The sequence below is a fragment of the Limanda limanda genome, chromosome 11 (genome assembly GCF_963576545.1).
Source record: "Limanda limanda chromosome 11, fLimLim1.1, whole genome shotgun sequence".
Lineage (NCBI taxonomy): Eukaryota > Metazoa > Chordata > Actinopteri > Pleuronectiformes > Pleuronectidae > Limanda > Limanda limanda.
Window position 1 is genome coordinate 8,796,914 of NC_083646.1, and position 12,204 is coordinate 8,809,117.

Consider the following 12,204-nt stretch of genomic DNA (forward strand, 5'->3'; position numbering starts at 1 on the left):
CGGGGTGAAGGCGCAGCGTGTTTCCATTTGGATGTGCTGCAGAAATCCAAGACAAACATGCTGGGTGTGACCTACAAGTTTCAGCTGGTATCCTGTCATTCCAGTGCACAATGCAAGGGAGGGAGGTGACAAATCCCTAAGCCACTTTGGGTCAGACGCGGACACAAATAGAGCAGTGCTCCGTGCGGCGGAGGCTGCACACTCGCGGCCACGTCTAAAATCAATAAGCGTTCGATTCACCTGGCGTTCCCCACTTTGTTTATCCCAAGACAAATAAAGTGGTCGAAAAAAACAAAGTCTGCATTGACAGGAATCCACCGGCAAACAGAAATGTTGCAAACAGCCAAACAGAATAGATAAGTGACATTTATTTGTCCCAAACACTCAGTGTGTCCGCACACTCATGCAAGGAGGGAAATTTAACCTCTGCTTTTAACCCATCTGGTGCAGGACACACAGAGCAGTGAGCAGCCATGTACGGCGCCCGGGGAGCAGATGATGGGGGAGTAAGGTGCCTTGCTCAGGGGCACTAGACAGGGTAGGGAGAATCCTCTTGGATTTTTTGGACAGATCAATCCAGGTTCATCTTTTGGTTGTTTCTCCGTGGAGTCGAACCAGAGACGAACCAGAGACCTTTTCTGCCACTAGTCCACCGCCTCTCCAAACACACCCACTGAGGGATCTGTTTGTGTGACCTGATTTTGCAGTGAAGTCACTTTGAGGAAAAGAGGGATTCAGGAAAAACAAGCAGATTTTTATGACGTGTAACATTTAAAATCAGGCTGTGAATGCAAAGAAAATTCCATTTCTATCTACAGGGGGGAGAGACACATTGTGCATTTAGGTCAGGCCTTTAGATGCATTGATAGTGGAGCAGTAGTTAATAGCCAATAATGGGTGACACTTGTGAGTATCATTCTCCGTTTCTCCACAGCGACATGTGAGAGCGCGTGGCAGCGTTCTCCTCCCTCTCCTCCCTCTGTCTGCTGAATGGAGGTACTGTGGGTCAGTGGAGCAGCTGGTGACTGGGAGGAAGAACTTAACCAGGCCTCCATTGTGGATCAGCTGTCTCTGGCCGAGCTTTGTCATTCCAAATTGGGTCCCTTACATCCCGAGCCTGGGGAGGGTTTTGACATGTAAATGGGCGACCGAGGCGCTCCGAGAGCCCCACGATTACTCACCAAAATGCTACAGGGGCCGAAAATGGTTCCCTGAGTTGCACCGCTGGGGTGGGGGGGGGGAGCGGGTGAGTCTAACCACAGAGCGAAGCGTGCCTCACAGTCTGGAATTATGTTAATGGTTGAGCTTCCGTCTGGACACTAAACAGCTTCCACCCTAATAGAATTATTTACGGGTGACGTCGGCAGTCACTGTGTTCAGTCACAGGAAACACGCAAAGTCTGAGAGCACCGTTGGGTTTGTAACACACAGGCTCTACCATGTTATATTGTATTTTATTTATTAAGATAATATTGACAAAGCTAAAGATAATTCAACAGATGCTGCAGATCTTTTCTGTGCCAAATTTGCAGCTTGGGTTAATTGTTTCTTTAAATTAGTTTCTCTGATGCCGTTTTCAGACGCCAGAAAATGTCCATAAAAATTGATCTGGAGATTTGAGTCCGAACGTGAGTTGAGGGGTGGAGCCTGTGTAGATGATGCACGAAGCAGGAAGTGTGGTTTAAATTCTGCTGGGGAAAGCAAAGTGTGATTGTTTACAGTCGCTTGCAATGTGTTTGAGAATCCCTCACCGACACAAGCTTTCCAATCTCATTGTTTTTCCAAATTGACATATTCATTGTCGTCTTCTGCGTGTGCGTCTCCTATTTTTTTTTTTAATATACTGTGATATTTGTATTCCTATTTATTACAGTTTTGTGTCAGTCTCCTGCTTCATCGTTACATGGGCCCACTTCGACATTTTACAAAGGACCTGGCAGGAAAAAAATATTTGTGTTCTCACATACAGCTCCTCCAGAAAATTAGCATCCAGACTTCAGTGCATGTTGGAAAAAAGCTTCAGATGGACAGTAAATTATGTAAATGATCAAACTGAGAGACTGAAAAAATGATACGGCTTTGTTGTCTCCAAAAGTATGAGTGACAATATACAGCAGATAGAGCTTTATTGTCATTGCATGAAGTACAGGAGAGCTGTGAGCCGCTGTACTTCTCTGCACGCCGCCATATTGACTGACTGACAATGATTAACAAGTAGGTAGGCTGAAATAAGTGGAAAATGACCTACATGGAAAACTGTCTTACACAAGCCTAACCTTTGATCATGTCAGTAGCTCCATAAAACAAAGCTTAGGGCCAGACAGCAACACCCCAGTGAGCTGCTGATCAGCACGTCTGTGTGCCACATGTGCGCGTGGCTGTAAAACTCCCAACCGGCACTTCTGTCTCACCCACCAGCAGGAGAAGCTGCTCGTGTGTGTAGATTAATACTTAACGTCGCTGCTTCAACCAAGAGAGCAAACAAACAAGAATAACTTGGCACATCTGAAGCGGTGCCAGGGAGCTGCAAACATCTCTGCACCAGCACCGGCACAACACTCCCCGGCCTCAATAATGCACAGCATCGCACATCTGGAGAGCGTGAGCCTGTCTCACATTTCTGTAAGAGAGGAGAAAAACCAACAGAGCAGCAGGAGCAGTCGGCGCACAGGAAGTGAGATTTGCTCAATATACTGTAGCCTGCGGCGGTTTTGAGGGATAATTGCTGACACTCCTATAGCTTTACGAGAGATAGCCATTCCACGCTGCAGTGGTAAGGGAAACCCTCTGTTACTGACAGCTGTCTGAAGCCCGGCACACAGAGAGGACATGACACAAAGCATGTAAACATGGACTTACCCATGTCCTCCATATACTGCCCACACAGCTTATTATAGAAGGACTCTGGCAGCGTAATAAACCAGGAATTGCTGCCTGCTGTGGCAGAGTGCCTCTTTCCAGGCTGCCCTACTTTCTGCCTGTAGTTGTTGACTTGGTTTATTTGTTCTGAATTGCCATTTATCGCTGTGCACCCCCACCCCCCCACCCCTTATTTCTGCAGTTTATGGGGAAATGGAGTGGCTCTGCGTTCGGGGGCAGAGAACACTACGGTCTGCTGCCGTGGCTCTGTGTGAACACTCTCCAGCTCCGGTATCAACGGCTGCGAGGCCGGGATTCTGTAAACAAGGAAACATTTATCCCATCAACAGAGCGGACTGTGATAATGAGTTTTAATTGGCAGCAGAACAAACAGTTTGAGTTGCCCTAATGTGTTTGCGTGATGTAAAGCTCTTAGACTGTATTTACATTTAATGCCAGTCACACAGCAACTGCTCTGATATGTCTTTGCAACGTGCAAGAGAGAGGGAGAGAGAGAGAGAGGGCATGGAGGAGTGGTGGTGGGGGGTAAGGAGATGAACAGAGTGGCAGATAATGACCTCAGCTTCCATCTGCTTGGCACCGTGGGGCGGAGACACCTTCAACCTGCCACCGGTCGGTCGCCACAGCAATCTGCCGCTCCCCGTCGTCCTGGTGACATCTGCTTTTGGGTGACTGAGAGATGAATGCAGCACCAGCCACACGGGCGCGGAACAGACGTCACGCAGGCCACTAAACACACACACACACACTAACACTGCGGCACAGATGGCCACAGACACACCACTATGGAGATTACAATCTAGGCATTCTCCTCTGCCTCTAGCCCCTCGGTAAAGTGGATGTAATATAATCACAGATTTGTAGCTGTGACTATGATTTGGGTCTGGTCCTAAAGAGCTGGCATCAGCCGCTGCAGGCTGGCTCTCCACAAACCCTTTGCCACAGGGCATTTATTGAGACCATAATAAACCAGCACCACTCGGCCTTCACCTGTCTAATGTCTCAGGCTCGCGTCGATGTCCGTTTGAAATCATATTACCAATTAGTTTGGGGTTTTTTGGAGCATGGTGAATGAGTGTTGTTGTTTACTTCTACTCTGCAATTTTGTTTGGCTCGACAAGAGTCCCCGGCTACAGCTGTCACAGTTATTTAGTGCCTCTGCGGTAACCTTGGAAACACCCGCCCAGCATCCGAGTGTTTTTTTCCACAAAGTGAAATCCTGATAAATAGCTGAAGAGCGGCGAATACGGTGATTAGACGCGAGGCGGCTTGAAAAGGTAGCAAAACACCACCTCGAGTGTTGGGTTCAGTTTGAGGAGAAGAGCGGCTGGACAGAGAAAGAGAGAGAGAGAGAGAGAGGAAATGAAGGGGTGGGGCGGCCATGACAGAGGAACGGTGAGGCAGAGGAAAGAAGAGGGGGAATTCAGGTCAGTGCTGCGTGGATTAGGAACGCTGGGCCGGGGGCAGTTAGAGCCACCTCTGGTTTGGAGAGAGAAGGAAACACTGGGTGAGGGGGGGGGGGTAATGGAGAGATAGATGGGTGAAAAAAGAGCACGAGAGAGGAGCAGCAGAGTGAGAGCGTGATCAATTGTAATTGACTTTCATGATTTCTCAGGGAGCAGGGGCTGAAACTTGTCACAATCATCTCACGAGACAGCCAGTTGGATTTAAGGAGGGCGCTGACGGGTGTGGTCGAGATTGAAGTGTGACGCTCAGTTGGATGAATGTGATCCAAAAGAAGAAGAGTTTATTTAAATAAGGAAAAGTAAAAGTTCAGAACTTGCATTTGCAAAACGAGTAGAGAAGGAGAAGAGCACGATCTGTCGGCTGAACCAGACCGAACCTCGACGGGTTGATTTTACAGAATACCAGGGAAGCTTAGTTTATATAATTCAAATTCCAGGAATGACTCCATGCTTCCTGAACCTCGGCTAAGCAGCATGGTCTAGAGTCCGCAATAGCCCTTTTATGGGCGTTAGAAAAAACTGAATATCTCACACACTAGTGTCGGAGTTGTCAAGGTACAAAAGTGTGTCAAACCTCAGTGTTTACGGGGTCCAGACTATGTGGGTCAGACTGGTTATACAGAGTTTTCATGTTCACCGCAGAAACATTTGGAAAAATCGTGAGCTCACTTAAACAATTCACAAATGAGAAATCCCACCAGCTGGAATTCAAAGGGCCACCTCATGATTTTTCACTCTTCTCCTGCAAATGTGGGTGGAAACGTGAAAATCCATTCTTAACATTCCAATGGAACTTTGTGTTTTTTACCTTGTGCCCCCCTCATCTTGTTTGGATTTCTCTTAGAAAGAGACTGGACTCAAAATGCAGAACACAGAATTTGGAGGAAGGCAAAGGTTCATTTTAAAATATTGATGGCATTTTGGATTGGGTCTGGAACAGGACTGGCAGGCGGGGACCCGACTGAATCCAAAGAAGTGCCAGTTACCCAGATGTTGGAGCAGGCAGAAGTTACAGCAGGTTACCCAGATGTGCAGAAAAGTCCCAAAATGTACATGTAAATAAAGATGAGGTTTCGGAGAGGAAATATTACATATCACATTAATATGATCCCCCCTTTGGAGCTGTGACAGACTGATTGTATTTCAAGAGGTGACCCTGAGCTGAAGTTGTCATAGTAGATCTGGATGCAGGTCCTTGAGCTTACTGGGTACATGGTGTTGGCCCAGGGTCTGGACCAGCTTGACACTCTTTGAAGATTTGGTAATAATATTAGTCTCAAATTATCCAATCAAAAGTTGACTTTAGGTCCTCATACGTCTCAAGTTACCACAATCAGATCTCACCTGTTTTGTGAGAGCCCACAAGCCCCCTCAGAACACAAGGAAAAAGACTCAAACTGATGTGTTGGACATTTTTCAGCAGATTATCTGCGTGCAGACAAACAGTTTCGAGCTGGAGATGAGTAAATTTGCAGATGAGCAAATTTAAGAAAAAGAGCAGGGCTTTGTGGGAAAACATGAAATGGAAAAATAATGCTCCCAAAATCAAAGACTAAGCTCTGAAGGAAGATATGAATGAAACTCTGTAACACCGGACAGAGAAAATGGAAACCTGAGAATGAATCCAAACTGACTGAAGTGAGGTCTACTAGTTGTTGGAAACAACTGTTAACGTAAGCCATAGCAAGAATTAAGCAATATTAATAATTAATATAACTTTAATAAACATTTTAAACATTGTTTATCGCTCACATGCAGAACTGGAAAAAGTCAGTTTAGATGTAAACTTTGAAAAAGTCTGGTCTCAGCCCCCGATAGTTAACAGTCCAGCCAACACTCCTGTTATATAACAATACCACAGCTACTGGTGTAGAATTTCTGAAACTCCAGCCCTGTAGTATCGATGTTTGAGGTTGATAACGCTAACGTTTTAGCAACCGTTACATAACTTATGCATAAACACTTTACAACATTAAAGCTGCATGCATTTACTGTCTATGTCTGTTTCATCTTGACCAATTCTAGTGAAATATATTCTGAACTCCACTGATTCAGTGGAGTGCAAAGACAAAGGCCCAACAGTCCCCTCATGAATCCACATTCAAATCACTGGTTTTAGTTTTGATTTGTACCAAATGACACACACACACTCAATTAATTGTTTTGTGAGCAAACTGCTAAAGGAAGTGAAAATAAAAATACAAAGATGCAGATCTGCACCACATCCTTCCATCAAGTTTCGTGGTAATCCAGTTAATAGATGTTACCTAGTCTTGCTTTCAAACATACGAACCAACAAACAAACAAATGGCCTTGGGGTGAAAACACAATGTCCTTGGGGGAGATAATTAAGTGAAACACACATCAGACCTGTTGTAGGCACACGGGACAGGTTCACTAGTTTCTGATGTCCAAAAGTGTTGGTTCTTGGAAATAGGTCGCCAACTACTTTGGCAAAATGTCATTCACGATATGTTACCATTAGTGTGCACGTTTTTAAACAATGTTTTGGTGTTTTGATCTGCTTGAGATAAATGTGTGGGATCCAAAACTAAAACATGACTTAGAGGAGGCTAAAAGAGCTTTGTTTCTCATTATATGTCATTTGAATCTGTTGTGAAAGGCAGTAAAAAAGCAAATACTATTCGATTCCACTGAAGCTATTTACATCCCTGCTTGGTTTGTTTTTGTTCATAGCAACAAAAACATTGTTATACAGCAACTTGAGTTGTGGAAGAATCACCAGCCTGTTTCTGGCTCCACCGACTCTGCAAATTTAACATCACACTCCGAAGAGTGCTACCCCCAGCCAAGTGAGGAGGCCCACACACACAACCACACAACCACACACACACACACACACACACACACACACACACACACACACACACGCAGCCAAAAAAAATCACATGTTCCAAAGTGCACACAAAGGCACATACTCACACATCCATCCATGCTTGTTTTAATGTTCACACATTTAACACACATACACACAAACACACCCACACACACACACGCACACACACACACACACACACACACACACACACACACACACACACACACACACACACACAAATCCCCGCTGTGTCTGTAAAAATCAGCATAGCTCTCAGAAATTCCACTCACACCTCCCACCCCATGTGGACACACACATACAAACGCACACTCCTGTGAACCCGCACAATTAATGTGAAATCACATCCATCTTCCACCCCTCTGCCCCACCCCTGTTCTCCATTACAAATAGCTGAGGATTGCTTTTTCTCCCTCTGGCCTCGCCTGATGTTGTTTTTACATGTCTTGTTGTGTGCAATAGTCTCCCTTATGTAAGACAAAATTACCCAACATGAGTGTTATTCTCAGCGGGGGTGATTGCACCGGTGCATTCCAAACTCAATGAGAGATGGAGGGAGATTGAGAGAGAGGGGTGAGAGGGAGATAATCTCCCCTTAATGGTTATTTTTATAGCAGCCCCGCTTCACGAGGAGGCCGAGAACGAAGAGCGAGAGCAAACAAGGGAGAGAGAGGCACGCTGCAAAAGTCATGAGTCAGATTCGAAACTCCGGAGTACCTGCTGAGCTACCACGACGCCTCGGAGTCAACGATCTTAATTGGATTATTTCTTTTTGCAGATTTAACCCCCGCCTCGGCATGAGGACTGAGGATTCCTTTATAAACACTGACCAAGAGATAAGGAGGCAGCGCATGCAGTTCAGATCCTGTTTACCCTGTACACAGTCACAGGAGACTGGAATCTAGGCCAAATGGGGTTGGAAGCGAGTAAAATGTAGTGAACCGGTTTTCTGTGTAAAGTGTTTGTTTCATTTAGGACATAACGTGTTGGGGATGTGGGACAGAGGAGCATGAGAAGGTTGTGTGTGTCGGCCAATAGGTTTTTTGTCTCCGATGCTTCATGCGTTAGCGACAACAACTGCTACATTCAGTCCTCTTGCCTGGGATGACCCGCACGCGTCTTTGAAGCACAGTCTCATGGTGGTTCTGGATGAACCTTTGGTCTCCGCAGCGAGTCAGCGTTACATGGTCCCGCTTGTTACCAAACAGTTCACAATCCATAAGGGTCAAAGCAAATTGGTTCTGGCTGGGTCATGTTCCTGCATTCTTCCATACATGTGATCCAAAGTGATACGTCCTCCAATCAAGTCGCCCATTGTCCCGGCGCTGCTTCATGCAGACTTTGCGCAGACGACGCAGGGGGCTGAGATACTGACAGAGACAGATCCTCTATTGATAAGAAGACGGAAATAGAACTCTTCATTGTATAACACTGTAGTCCCTTTGTGGGTATAATGCACTGGCAAGCGCACATGAGATATGGGACATGAATGGAGAAAGCCATTTGACTGCTGATGTTGGCAAAACAAATATGTGTTCGGAACAGGGCATGCTTATGGAATACTCTCGAGCAGGGGCCTATAAAGAATGCTGGTGTTAATATAAAAGTATATTGGCATTTATGCATTTTATACAAATATTTAAAATTCAGAAATTATAGCTTAAATCTGCTTTAAAGGTTCTATAATAATAATCCTAGTGGTGTTTTCACTAGTGTCTTTCATCTAAATTGCACTAATTGTTGTTGTTTTGACCCTAGAATCGAGAGCGGGTCCTCTCTAAGGAGGCCGCCATGTTTTTTACAGTAGCCCAGACTGGACAAACGCAAATCCTTTTGAGTTTCTATGACAACTGAAGGCCCAGGTTCTCTTTCATGTTAGGAGTTTGTGAGTTGAGGGGTATTCAGCTGCAACATGCACCTTCATCACTGATATCACTAAATTCTACACCTTTAATCAATATTTTAATTTAAGCAATTGGTCAAATGACAAGTGCTAGGTTTGTAGCGATGAAACAGCAGTGAATTATTTGTACTAAAAGTCCCCAGAGCTTTTTTAGCTCTGACATAACAGTGAAAAAGATTAGACTAATCCACTGTGTGCAACCTGTCCTCCACCCAACAGCAGGCTGACAAAATTAGAAACATCTAAATAAGCACAATGGAGCATTTGGTATCTACAGAGTCCGATATTTCCCTCAGGAGTTGGCGGAGACCAAAAAAAGGAGAGTGAATATTGCACTTACATTCCTCAGGTCATGAGAAAGACAGCTGTATTTTAAGGCTAATGTTGTTTTATCTTTGTCGGAAATGAAAATAGGCAACGCTAAATGCTAAAGCCTTCTCGACCATGAGTTAAGGTAAGGGAAACGCCACCAGACTTTATGGTCATGGGCTATTTGGCATCTACTGTTGGCATCTGAAGCAAGTCACACCTCTCCTGCCTGTAAAGGAGGCTGCCACAGCTAAGTGGTGTAAGAAAGCTGAACAGTCTGCGATGCATGAAGAGGCTGAAATAATTGAATAACTGAGTTAGTGATAAAAGGAAGGCTTGTTCACTCCGGCCTAGCATCTGACTGGAGAATGACATGTGGTCTGGAAGTGCTAATCCACGTGGTCACAAGGCATCCGGGTGCATCTCTCCCTTATCTCGGCTGTGATCTGATATTAGAGCACTCGGTGTCCAGGGTTTTGTGAATTCCACACTGATGTATCTAATTAAGGATGGAAGATTCTTTCTATTCTTGTGTTTTGATATGAAATAATAGTTTTAGAAAAACACTGAATGGAATCATCTTGTATTTGTGTGTGTGTGTTTTTTTTTGACAATAAACGAAATCCATTCAAGGGCAGATTGGTGTGTCTGTGTGACACGGCTGCTGAAACGTTAAATATGCTTTTAAAGCAACAGAAGACAGAGCTGTGATTTCATTAGAAGGACGACAAAAGAATCCCCGTCCATTTGGCCGAGCTTCAACGTATCAATCTCGTTACCGTTCCATCGTCAAAACACCTTCACAGAACACACAATAGCAGTCCTGGTCAAAGGCCGCAACTCTAAGTACCAGGACTTGTTTGCACATCGCACACATTATTTATAATGGGATACATGGCTTGATGAATGAGCTCCCCTGGTCCTCCTCTCGGCTTCTCTATTGAGCAGACATGTCCTCTTAAAGGGGGGGCTCGGCGGAGAAAACAGAGGAGAGCAGGCGTTTTAAATTAATCAATCCTTCTCATTTCCCCCTCTCCTCCCGGGCAGACAGAGCTCTCCTGGAGGGGGGTCTGCGGCAGTGGGGAGAGAGAAAAGACGAAACAAAAACACTGTCGTCTGTTTTCCTGGAGGTGGCAGAGGCCCAGCGTCTAACTGTGCTCTGGCGAGGAGAGAGAAGAGAGGGGTAGAGAGAGCGAGAGATCAGGGTGTAGGAGGAGTTGGTTGTTGGAAATAGCGAAGGATGGAGGTGCAGGATGAGGGAGGTGGAGGGGAGCGGGAGATCGGCAGGGGGCCACACCGAGGGGTTTGGTCATGGTGATAGCCGAGGGTCACGAGAATCGCCGGCCTCCATGAAAACGCAGTTCACAGATGACAGTGCAGTGGCATCACAGGCACTGATCCAGAGTCTCCTCCCTCATGGGAAGACTCTCTCTCCCTCACACACAAAATCACTCAATTTCTATCTCTCTCCATTTTACTCCCTCTCATCGTCTCCATTGTCATCCCTGGACCCGCGCTGTACAATAAACTCTGTCTCTCAATGCTTTTTCTTCACTGGGGCTCGTAATCAAATTAGATTCGCTCCAAGTAGCGGGAGGAAAGTCAGACGCTAAACAGACAACGCCCTTCAACTGACATTTGTTTTCTCAGTAGTTGGCTTGGGCAATAAGAGGAGAATGGTAGATGTCACACTCCCACACGGGCACGCAGGCACACGTGCACGTGTGTGTAGCGTAAACAGAGTATTAACGAGGTTTAAGACGATGACAACAGTGTGTGGGTTTCCCCCAGAGGTCCATGAGCTGAATATCTCAGAGAGACTATTGTTTGCCTTTAGGCTCCTGTTTACAACCGCACCTGACCTTGTTGCCACATGTGTCACCAAGTGTCAGGGAATTTCCATGTAAGTGTGACTGTGTGTGTGTGTGTGTGTGCGTGTGTGTGTGTGTTTAACTTGAAAACTTTGACATTTCAGTTATGTCTGAAATGATATATTGGTAAATGTTTAGAGTTTGTTTATGGCATAAAGACAAATACAAGTTGAGTACTTCTATGGCATGTGCTTCAAACTATGAAGCGCTGAAATTATTCATTTATTAGAGGCGCGACAGACAATTAATAAACAACAATTTGAATAAGCATTTAATTGTGAAAGTCATTTAGAGCTTGATCGGGCATCCAGCCTATTTACTGGCTCTATGAGAAATGAGAGGTTACTTTTCTTTGTTTCCTCTCATTACCTCCACTGAGGACGTTCTGTTTTCACCCGGTCTGGTGGTTTTTTGGTTGGTTTGAACGTTTAGATTTTTTTCTTTTTCTCATTTTCACTGATTTCCCATTGAATAATTCAAGGATCTAGAGAGACAAATCTTGCATATTAACGGAATTTATATTAGTAAATGTGTGAAATTTGGTGCAGCTTGATTGAATTTAAGGAAACCGTTGGGCCTTGGTGGAGGAATGCGCTCTACTTGATGGATGATGCCGTTGGATTCCAGGAGGAACCCATTACCGTTTGGTGCAGATCCAGGAAATGTTATTTTATTTTCTTGTACATTGCGATTCAGCACATCTGGTTTAAACTGTCACATATGTGTTATGGCTCTGCTGCAGCGCTACACCAATCCTGATTATCCACGCTGCCCATAGCAATCAATCAATAAAATTGTATGTGTATAGCCCATATTCACAAATCCCTATTTGTCTCCTAGGGCTAAACAAGGTGCCACATCCTCTCTTTCTTAACCCTCATCTAGAGTGAGGTAATCTGCCAAAAAACATATAAAAAA